We start from the raw sequence: 10,167 nt of genomic DNA on the forward strand, positions 1-10,167 counted from the left end.
AATTTGTTTGCGGCAAAATATGGAATTCGTTTGTTCCAAATTACCATACAAAATCGATTTCTTAGTTAAGCCGTAAAAAATAAAAACAACACATTAAAAATTGCATGCGTCCGAAGCGCTTTTCTAGAATTACCTTCGGCTCAAAAACTTATACTTGAAAGCCAAGGATGTACAAGAACCTAAACAGTTGAATAGCTATATGACCAAAAAGTTCCCCGAAAAAATAGCCAAATCCAACTAAGTTCAACTTTGCCTGAGGAAGTTGAAACCTTGGTTTCTTTATAATTTCAAAATTTATAAACGGACAATTTAAGAAAGGTTTGTTATAAATCATGCCAGTACCGAATTACTGACTACTGAGATGATGATACAATTGGGGAATGATAGTCAATCAGCAAAAGTATCGACCCGGTGCTGTAAAAAAAGAAAACAACACTTTATAAAATGCATGCGTTCGAAGCGATTTTCTGAATTTTCTTTCATCAGGAAAAGATTAATTTATGGACTAAAGGAGGCTAATGTTTCATGAAACATAAAATAAACGCTTTACAGAGTCGCATAGAACATGATTGCATCTCAGAATAAATTTTAGAAAGATTTAAGGTGATTTTGAAGAAAGAATGCATGTCGCCGTGAAATAATTTTCCCAAAACTTTTATCACCAAGGCATGTCATTTTTACCTTAGTCGGGCGTGGTTGCGTAAAATGCAAAATCTATGAAATTTAAAACAGTACTGGAAAAGTGGCAGTGATGTAAGAAAAAGATTTCTGAATTGTTTTGGATTAGCCTATCTCAACTGTTTTTATTGTGGATTTGGTACAAGATATGCCAAGTGACTAGAAAGTAGAAGCTTTTGTGGATTATGTGTTTTCCAATTGTGTTGATGACAATTCTTTGTTTCCACCATTCGCATGGACTGAAACTTCATCAACTACGAGACGCACTATTAACGAACAAAAAGTAGGACCAGGGAAGCGGGGAGTCATTATTTTTCTTCTAAAAAAATGGCGGAATTGTACACTTTATTTTTGGTGCAAATGATACTAGGGATTTTGAAAAAAAAGTAGCGCAAACGCAAAATTGGCGCAAATGATTAGTGGCGCAAAAGGAACTCTCCCTTTTTTCTACTCCTAAAAATTGTTAAATAATGAAATACATTTTTCACGCATTAGAGAAAGAAGTTACGTAATAGAGTACTTACATATAAACGTGTACATATAATGCACTTGTAATGTATTATTTATATTTTTCAAACTAGAGTTTAAGTTTCCTTATACCGGAAAAAGAATATTATAAATTCGTTATATTGATTTTGGTATACGTTACAGTGTTGTCTTTAAAACCGTGTCTCAGATTTCAAATAACATCAATCATTATGAAATATTTTTTTATACCTATATCTAAATAAGAAGGGCCAATTTTCCCTGTATTTGTTTCACTCACAGAGTGAACATCAAAAAGTTGTTAAAACCTACTGGAATTTTAGTATCGTGGGTATGTTTTATATTCTTAAAAAAAGATGCAACAATTGTACGTATTTCCATACTATTAACATATTTTATTTATAGTGCTTAATATTGGTTTTGAAGACAATATTGCAAATTTTTCATGTTTTTGACAAATTTTGCGACGAATAACATCTTTAACCAAAACGAATTAATTTTTACCTGAAAGATAATATATAGAACTACTTCCAACAATATTTTTATTTCTCAACAATGTTCTTTCTATTTATTGTTTGAATAATTACGCAAATTTTGCCAAATTCTATCAATATTGCCATTTTGAAGCATCTTTAGGCATTTGTAATTTTGTCACCTAGCTGTTCGAAAATACACCAATATGTGTTAAATCTTTAAAAACTAATATGAATCTAAATCACAGCGAAATTTTGAAAATGGCCCTACTATGAAACAAATTCAGGAGAAATTTTAGTGATTTCTTATGAATTAAATTTGGAAACTTAATTGAAGTTTTATGAGAGAATGAAATACAATAGGAAAATCTTAGACTCGGTTATAGAGATAAGAAAAGCAAAGCAGACACATTTGTTCTAATGTGTACATCACATTATATAAACTAATTAATTTTAAGCAACTATATATAATAAATACATAAATAAAAATAATTATTATAACCATTTGAGAGATTAATCTTTCTTCCTTATATCGGTTACTCGTAATTTATAAATTTTGGAGCTGTGTGTAAGTAATAACGCCAGTTTAAAGTTGTCTGATTAGAGGTGAAAATAGTATTGTGCTATCTAAAATGCCACGACTTGCGCAAATTACTTTTGTTTGTAGAAATAAAGCGTTTTATCTCCCAGTCCCAAATACATTATGCGTTCCTCAGATACATAAATACAGTTTTTTTGCATTTTTATTACCCTTCTCGAGAATCTCGTGTACGAAGTCTTCCTAAATGAATAAAAGAGCAAGTCGACGTTTAGAGGGGAACTTTTGGTTCCCATAGGAATGCCATCCGTCCGTCGAAAAATTACTTCACAAAATAGTATTAAATATTATGTCAATCACATATCTTAATAATGTCAGTTATACGGAACGTTTTGTTTGAATCAGAGTTTTTTTACAAAGTTTATTGTCCTTTCTAATAAACTGAATCGACGTTGCTCATTCTTTTTTTATATATAAAAAATGGACTAATTCTTGCAATTTGTCTATAACGTTAGGATGAGAAATACCTGTGTAAAGAAAACATTAAGTCAAATGTTATATTGGGATATAGATTGTATGTACTTTTATCGTGTCTGATTCACACCGCTCCTGGAGTAGTTATTTTAACAGTAACTCTTAACCCTTGTTTTGATAGCTGATAAAACAGATATAAGTAATTTGAAAAAAACTAGGTTTCGCGAAGGCTTGGCCGACCTAGCAATATAATGTTGTTTGAAAGGACAATTATGTAATTTGGGATTCCTGTAAAATGAAGGAAGATACAGTTCATCACCATTGGAAAATGACTAAGACTAATGATTGTTCAGGATTTTCTCTTCAGTCTCGTTGGAGTATACATTTTTATGTTGGGTTTCGGAATGAATTGTCAATACCTTCATCAAATAGTTTATATAATGGGATTTACACAAACCTATATTTTTATATTTGTTATGAAGGCAAGACAAGTGTTTAGCATTATTTGGGTCTTTGAAGATAGATATTAGATAATGTTACAGACCTTTATAGTTTTTGTTGTTGTTTTTTTCCACAAATTTTGGCTTGTATAAACTACCTTATAGATTGACCAATTCCAGAATTAGTGTTTATCTTTTCTCTTTTGTTCGTTGTCTAGAATACTAGTGAATCCTCGATACAATTCATTAGTATTGTAAAGATGTTTCCATTTTTTTTAATCAATGGTAACGGAACCAATCAATGAACCAGACCAACATCAGTCAACAAACACAAAACCAAAAGAGTTATGTCAGTACATCAAACGCACTAGAAATGATAATACAGGAATTGCGCATCTGAAATAAGACGGCATAGTAACAGACACTACTGAAAAAGCAGACATACTTAACCAACAATTTCAGTCGTCAGTATTCACTAATGAACCACCGACCAAATTTCCTGATAAAGGTCCAACCCCATACACAAAAATGCCCGAAATAAAAATCACATCACCAGGTGTCGAAAAAATATTGCACAAGCTAAATCCCCACAAAGCTAGTGGTCCAGATAACATCAGAGGACGTATATTAAAAGAACTAAAAACACATCAATATTAACCATCATTTTTACTAAATCTCTAGAAACAGGCAAAACACCAAAGACTGGAAACATGCAAACGACGCACCAGCATTTAAAAAGGGTGAACGCTACAAGGCTGAAAATTATAGGCCAATTTCAATAACTTGTATTTGTTGTAAATTGATGGAGCACATTGTGACAAGTATCATCATGGACTATCTGGAGGCAGATAACATCCTTTACGACCTCCAACATGTTTTCCGTAAGATCGTGCGAATCACTACTCATTCAATTTATACAAGAACTTCATAACAACAATAACAAAAATATACAAACAGACCTCATTATTATGGATTTTGCCAAAGCCTTCGATAAAGTACCTCACAAACGTCTACTCTACAAACTTAAATACTATGGCATTCTAGATAACACTCTAAAATAGATTCAGGCTTCTTTTTTATTAGAACGTACTCAAACAGTGGTTATAGATGGAATAACATCAAACACAGTACCAGTTACATCAGGTGTGCCCCAAGGAACTGTGCTAGGGCCTATATTCTTTTTGATATACGTAAATGATTTTTCAGAAAACCTCAATCACAGCAAATTACGACTCTTTGCCGATTATAGCATTATATACCGTGAAATAACATGTAACAAACCTACAAGCGGATCTTAATGCGGCTGTTAAATGGGAGGCTGATTGGCTCATGGCCTTTCATCCCGTCAAATGCACTGCTCTAACCATCACACAGAAAAAGAAACCATTCAAACACGATCACATCCTGCATAACCATACTTAAGAACCAGTAACATCAGCAAAATATCTTGGTGTAACCTCACAGTAAAATTTTAAATGGAACAATCACTACGAAAACATCATATCCAATACAAACAAATCTCTTGGCTTCCTAAAAAGAAATCTTAAAGTATCAAACACCAGCATCAAATCCCGTGCATACCAACCCATAGTGAGACCAAAACTTGAATACGCCTGTAGTTTATGGGATCCACACACAACAACATACAAAAACAATACTAGAAATGATACATAGGCGCGCTGTCTGTTATTTATGTAACAAATACCATAGCACCAGTAGTGTAACATCCATGATAAACGATCTTCAATGGCCCTCACATGCTGAGCGCCGCCTCAAAACCAGACTGACTATGTTCTATAACGTCATCCATGGACTTATTGCAATTCCATCGCTAGTCCTAGTACCAACAGATTCTAGAACACGAAAAGCACATAACCAATCATTTCGGCAAATATCCACCTTAAAAGAAAGTTACAAATGGTCATTTTTTTTCCACAGACAATAATACAATGAAATAATGGAAGTTGTAGAAGCATGTCAAACAATTGAAACCTTTAGAGAACAGTTGACACCAACACTTTGTACTAGACTCAAGCTGGCAGCCACTTTTAGCAGCCAATCAAGATAGCAGCCACTTTTTTCCAGCAGCCAATTTTGATGATATGTCTAAAAACCTCAAAACTACAACAGACTCGAACGTTCCAAAAATCTCAAAATCTAAGTTAAATGTAATTTAAGAGCGGAATTCGACAATTTCACGACTTGTAGTGATTCTCAAAGGATTTTTTCGTTTTAAATACCAATAATGATAGCAGCCACTTCTTTTTCGAAATTCTAGCTACCAATACGATAAATGTATTATTTTTTAACGTCTAAATGACCACAGATGTTCAGCCTTAGAAGTGAACGTTGAACAAACCAACACAAATGACGTCAGTAACTGAAAGCACTCACTAGCTTGCTTTCTAAATCCGGCATATTGGTGTCAATGTGTATAGAAATATCTAGTTTCTACATAAATAATATATGTGCAGTTAGCCGCCGGTTCGATATTCTATATCCAACTAGCTGTGAGCAGTCGGTTCAATATTCAAACTTATTTGAAAATCATAAATATTGAGAGTTAAAAGGAGTGAAAAAGTACGTAGGAAATCGTTTTATGACCCCTTCAAGCTGTCGTAAATTCTCGTTGTCCATATAATCCCTTATGTAAGTTGCATAATTGTCTTTATGTAAAATATAGTTTTTATCAATTAAACAACATTAAAGATGTATTTTATATACAATATTTCTTAAAACAATAGAAATATAACCTAAACGCTAGAAACATTTAAAAATATCAATACAAATATTTATGGAAAGCCCCCACCTGTCCCAAAAAATGTATGGTAAAAACCTACAAAATTTGAACCCCAACAATTTCCGAATGGGCCTAACTCCCAAAAATTCATTTCAGTGTGGCCTTCCCCAATTTATTACCTTTCATTTGAGCCATGTCCGGTGGCGAACTTTACCGTACAGCGCTGGCGAGGCTTACCGAAAGAATATAGAGTGTATACATATTTTTTTCCTTAACAGCAACTTTGAACCCCAACAATTTCCGAATGGGCCTAACTCCCAAAAATTCATTTCAGTGTGGCCTTCCCCAAGTTATTACCTTTCATTTGAGCCATGTCCGGTGGCGAACTTTACCGTACAGCGCTGGCGAGGCTTACCGAAAGAATATAGAGTGTATACATATTTTTTTCCTTAACAGCAACTTTGAACCCCAACAATTTCCGAATGGGCCTAACTCCCAAAAATTCATTTCAGTGTGGCCTTCCCCAAGTTATTACCTTTCATTTGAGCCATGTCCGGTGGCGAACTTTACCGTACAGCGCTGGCGAGGCTTACCGAAAGAATATAGAGTGTATACATATTTTTTTCCTTAACAGCAACTTTGAACCCCAACAATTTCCGAATGGGCCTAACTCCCAAAAATTCATTTCAGTGTGGCCTTCCCCAAGTTATTACCTTTCATTTGAGCCATGTCCGGTGGCGAACTTTACCGTACAGCGCTGGCGAGGCTTACCGAAAGAATATAGAGTGTATACATATTTTTTTCCTTAACAGCAACTTTGAACCCCAACAATTTCCGAATGGGCCTAACTCCCAAAAATTCATTTCAGTGTGGCCTTCCCCAATTTATTACCTTTCATTTGAGCCATGTCCGGTGGCGAACTTTACCGTACAGCGCTGGCGAGGCTTACCGAAAGAATATAGAGTGTATACATATTTTTTTCCTTAACAGCAACTTTGAACCCCAACAATTTCCGAATGGGCCTAACTCCCAAAAATTCATTTCAGTGTGGCCTTCCCCAAGTTATTACCTTTCATTTGAGCCATGTCCGGTGGCGAACTTTACCGTACAGCGCTGGCGAGGCTTACCGAAAGAATATAGAGTGTATACATATTTTTTTCCTTAACAGCAACTTTGAACCCCAACAATTTCCGAATGGGCCTAACTCCCAAAAATTCATTTCAGTGTGGCCTTCCCCAAGTTATTACCTTTCATTTGAGCCATGTCCGGTGGCGAACTTTACCGTACAGCGCTGGCGAGGCTTACCGAAAGAATATAGAGTGTATACATATTTTTTTCCTTAACAGCAACTTTGAACCCCAACAATTTCCGAATGGGCCTAACTCCCAAAAATTCATTTCAGTGTGGCCTTCCCCAAGTTATTACCTTTCATTTGAGCCATGTCCGGTGGCGAACTTTACCGTACAGCGCTGGCGAGGCTTACCGAAAGAATATAGAGTGTATACATATTTTTTTCCTTAACAGCAACTTTGAACCCCAACAATTTCCGAATGGGCCTAACTCCCAAAAATTCATTTCAGTGTGGCCTTCCCCAATTTATTACCTTTCATTTGAGCCATGTCCGGTGGCGAACTTTACCGTACAGCGCTGGCGAGGCTTACCGAAAGAATATAGAGTGTATACATATTTTTTTCCTTAACAGCAACTTTGAACCCCAACAATTTCCGAATGGGCCTAACTCCCAAAAATTCATTTCAGTGTGGCCTTCCCCAAGTTATTACCTTTCATTTGAGCCATGTCCGGTGGCGAACTTTACCGTACAGCGCTGGCGAGGCTTACCGAAAGAATATAGAGTGTATACATATTTTTTTCCTTAACAGCAACTTTGAACCCCAACAATTTCCGAATGGGCCTAACTCCCAAAAATTCATTTCAGTGTGGCCTTCCCCAATTTATTACCTTTCATTTGAGCCATGTCCGGTGGCGAACTTTACCGTACAGCGCTGGCGAGGCTTACCGAAAGAATATAGAGTGTATACATATTTTTTTCCTTAACAGCAACTTTGAACCCCAACAATTTCCGAATGGGCCTAACTCCCAAAAATTCATTTCAGTGTGGCCTTCCCCAAGTTATTACCTTTCATTTGAGCCATGTCCGGTGGCGAACTTTACCGTACAGCGCTGGCGAGGCTTACCGAAAGAATATAGAGTGTATACATATTTTTTTCCTTAACAGCAACTTTGAACCCCAACAATTTCCGAATGGGCCTAACTCCCAAAAATTCATTTCAGTGTGGCCTTCCCCAAGTTATTACCTTTCATTTGAGCCATGTCCGGTGGCGAACTTTACCGTACAGCGCTGGCGAGGCTTACCGAAAGAATATAGAGTGTATACATATTTTTTTCCTTAACAGCAACTTTGAACCCCAACAATTTCCGAATGGGCCTAACTCCCAAAAATTCATTTCAGTGTGGCCTTCCCCAAGTTATTACCTTTCATTTGAGCCATGTCCGGTGGCGAACTTTACCGTACAGCGCTGGCGAGGCTTACCGAAAGAATATAGAGTGTATACATATTTTTTTCCTTAACAGCAACTTTGAACCCCAACAATTTCCGAATGGGCCTAACTCCCAAAAATTCATTTCAGTGTGGCCTTCCCCAAGTTATTACCTTTCATTTGAGCCATGTCCGGTGGCGAACTTTACCGTACAGCGCTGGCGAGGCTTACCGAAAGAATATAGAGTGTATACATATTTTTTTCCTTAACAGCAACTTTGAACCCCAACAATTTCCGAATGGGCCTAACTCCCAAAAATTCATTTCAGTGTGGCCTTCCCCAAGTTATTACCTTTCATTTGAGCCATGTCCGGTGGCGAACTTTACCATACAGCGCTGTCGAGGCTGACCGAAAGAATGTAGGGTGTATACGAATTTTCTTCATCTTAAAAGCAACTTTGAACCCCAAGACACAATTGAACAGTTATGTACGGCAAAAGTCGCAACAGGACATGGCACAATTGAAAGGTCATACATCAGAGCAAGGTGCAAGGAAATATACGTTTGGGGGTTAGAACCTTCTGGGGATTGAGGTTCAAAGTTACTGTTAAATTATTTGTTTACGTGTCTACCGTTCATTATTTAGGAAATCCTCAAAAGGAAATAAATGATACGAAATCAGTACAGATCTAATGATTTATTTTTCGTGGGTTTGAACCTGAAACTACTGTAAAAAGGCGACCGACAGAAGAACTGTAACAAGATGTTGCTGAACTGAAATCTTTAACGGAGCTTATCAAAACAAATCAAAAGACATTATCTGATCCTAATGAAAAGACAATCGAAATTATTGAACAACAAGAAGAAATCGACGAAGACATTAAAGAAGTTGACAGATACGAGTTAGAGATACAGATTGCTATCACGAAAATTGAGAAATACTCTCAAAGAAGTACGTCTGTCAAAAATCAATCCGCATTAAACAGTCAAGCACCATATTTCATATATACACTAACCCCAGCGTAGAAGAACATACAAATCCGATAAATTTCAACTCAAAACAAACGAGCGTAAGCCAATCAGACATGTCAAATCATGACAACAAATTGCCTAAACCCAACCTACCCACTTTGTACTAGAATTGTCAACCTTATGGGATACATATTATTCTGTCGTACATGAAAATCCTTCATTGAGTGGCGTACAAATATTGCGCTATCGGAAATTGCAACTTTACGGAGAAACTATCCACTGTATATCGGGAATGCAAATTACAAGTACAAATTATAACCAAGCAATACATATTCTACACGAGAGAATTGGCCAACAACACAAAATTGTACACGCATATACATGCAAAACTTGCTAAATTTGCCGGCACCATAGCACATAATTAAAGGACTAAAATTGTTCAGTGACACGATAGAAAGTTATAAACGTGAACTATGAGGAATTGCCGATATCAAGAATAGTACGGATGCCAATTGATACCAATAATACTGAAAAAAATTCCATGTTTGGTCAGAAAAAAACATTACTCAAGTCACGGTGATGATGATATCTCAAGATTACACAAAGCAGTAAAGAAAGAAATTTGTATACGAGATGCCACTAATGCCAATCCTGTTGAAACCGACATTATCTCAACAGCATTGTTGGTAACAGGAAATCAAACACAAGATGAAGGTCAACAGGGTCTAAAGAAAGTACCAGCATTTGCCGTAATAATTTACAAAATAGAAATTCCACTTCGAATGAAGATAAAACCTAATCAAACCTAACATAACCAGCGAATGGAGATTTTCTAAGTACAGAAACAAAGAGCATCGCTATTCATTCTG

This window comes from Mytilus californianus, unplaced genomic scaffold, assembly GCF_021869535.1.
Source record: "Mytilus californianus isolate M0D057914Y unplaced genomic scaffold, xbMytCali1.0.p SCAF_5, whole genome shotgun sequence".
NCBI lineage: Eukaryota > Metazoa > Mollusca > Bivalvia > Mytilida > Mytilidae > Mytilus > Mytilus californianus.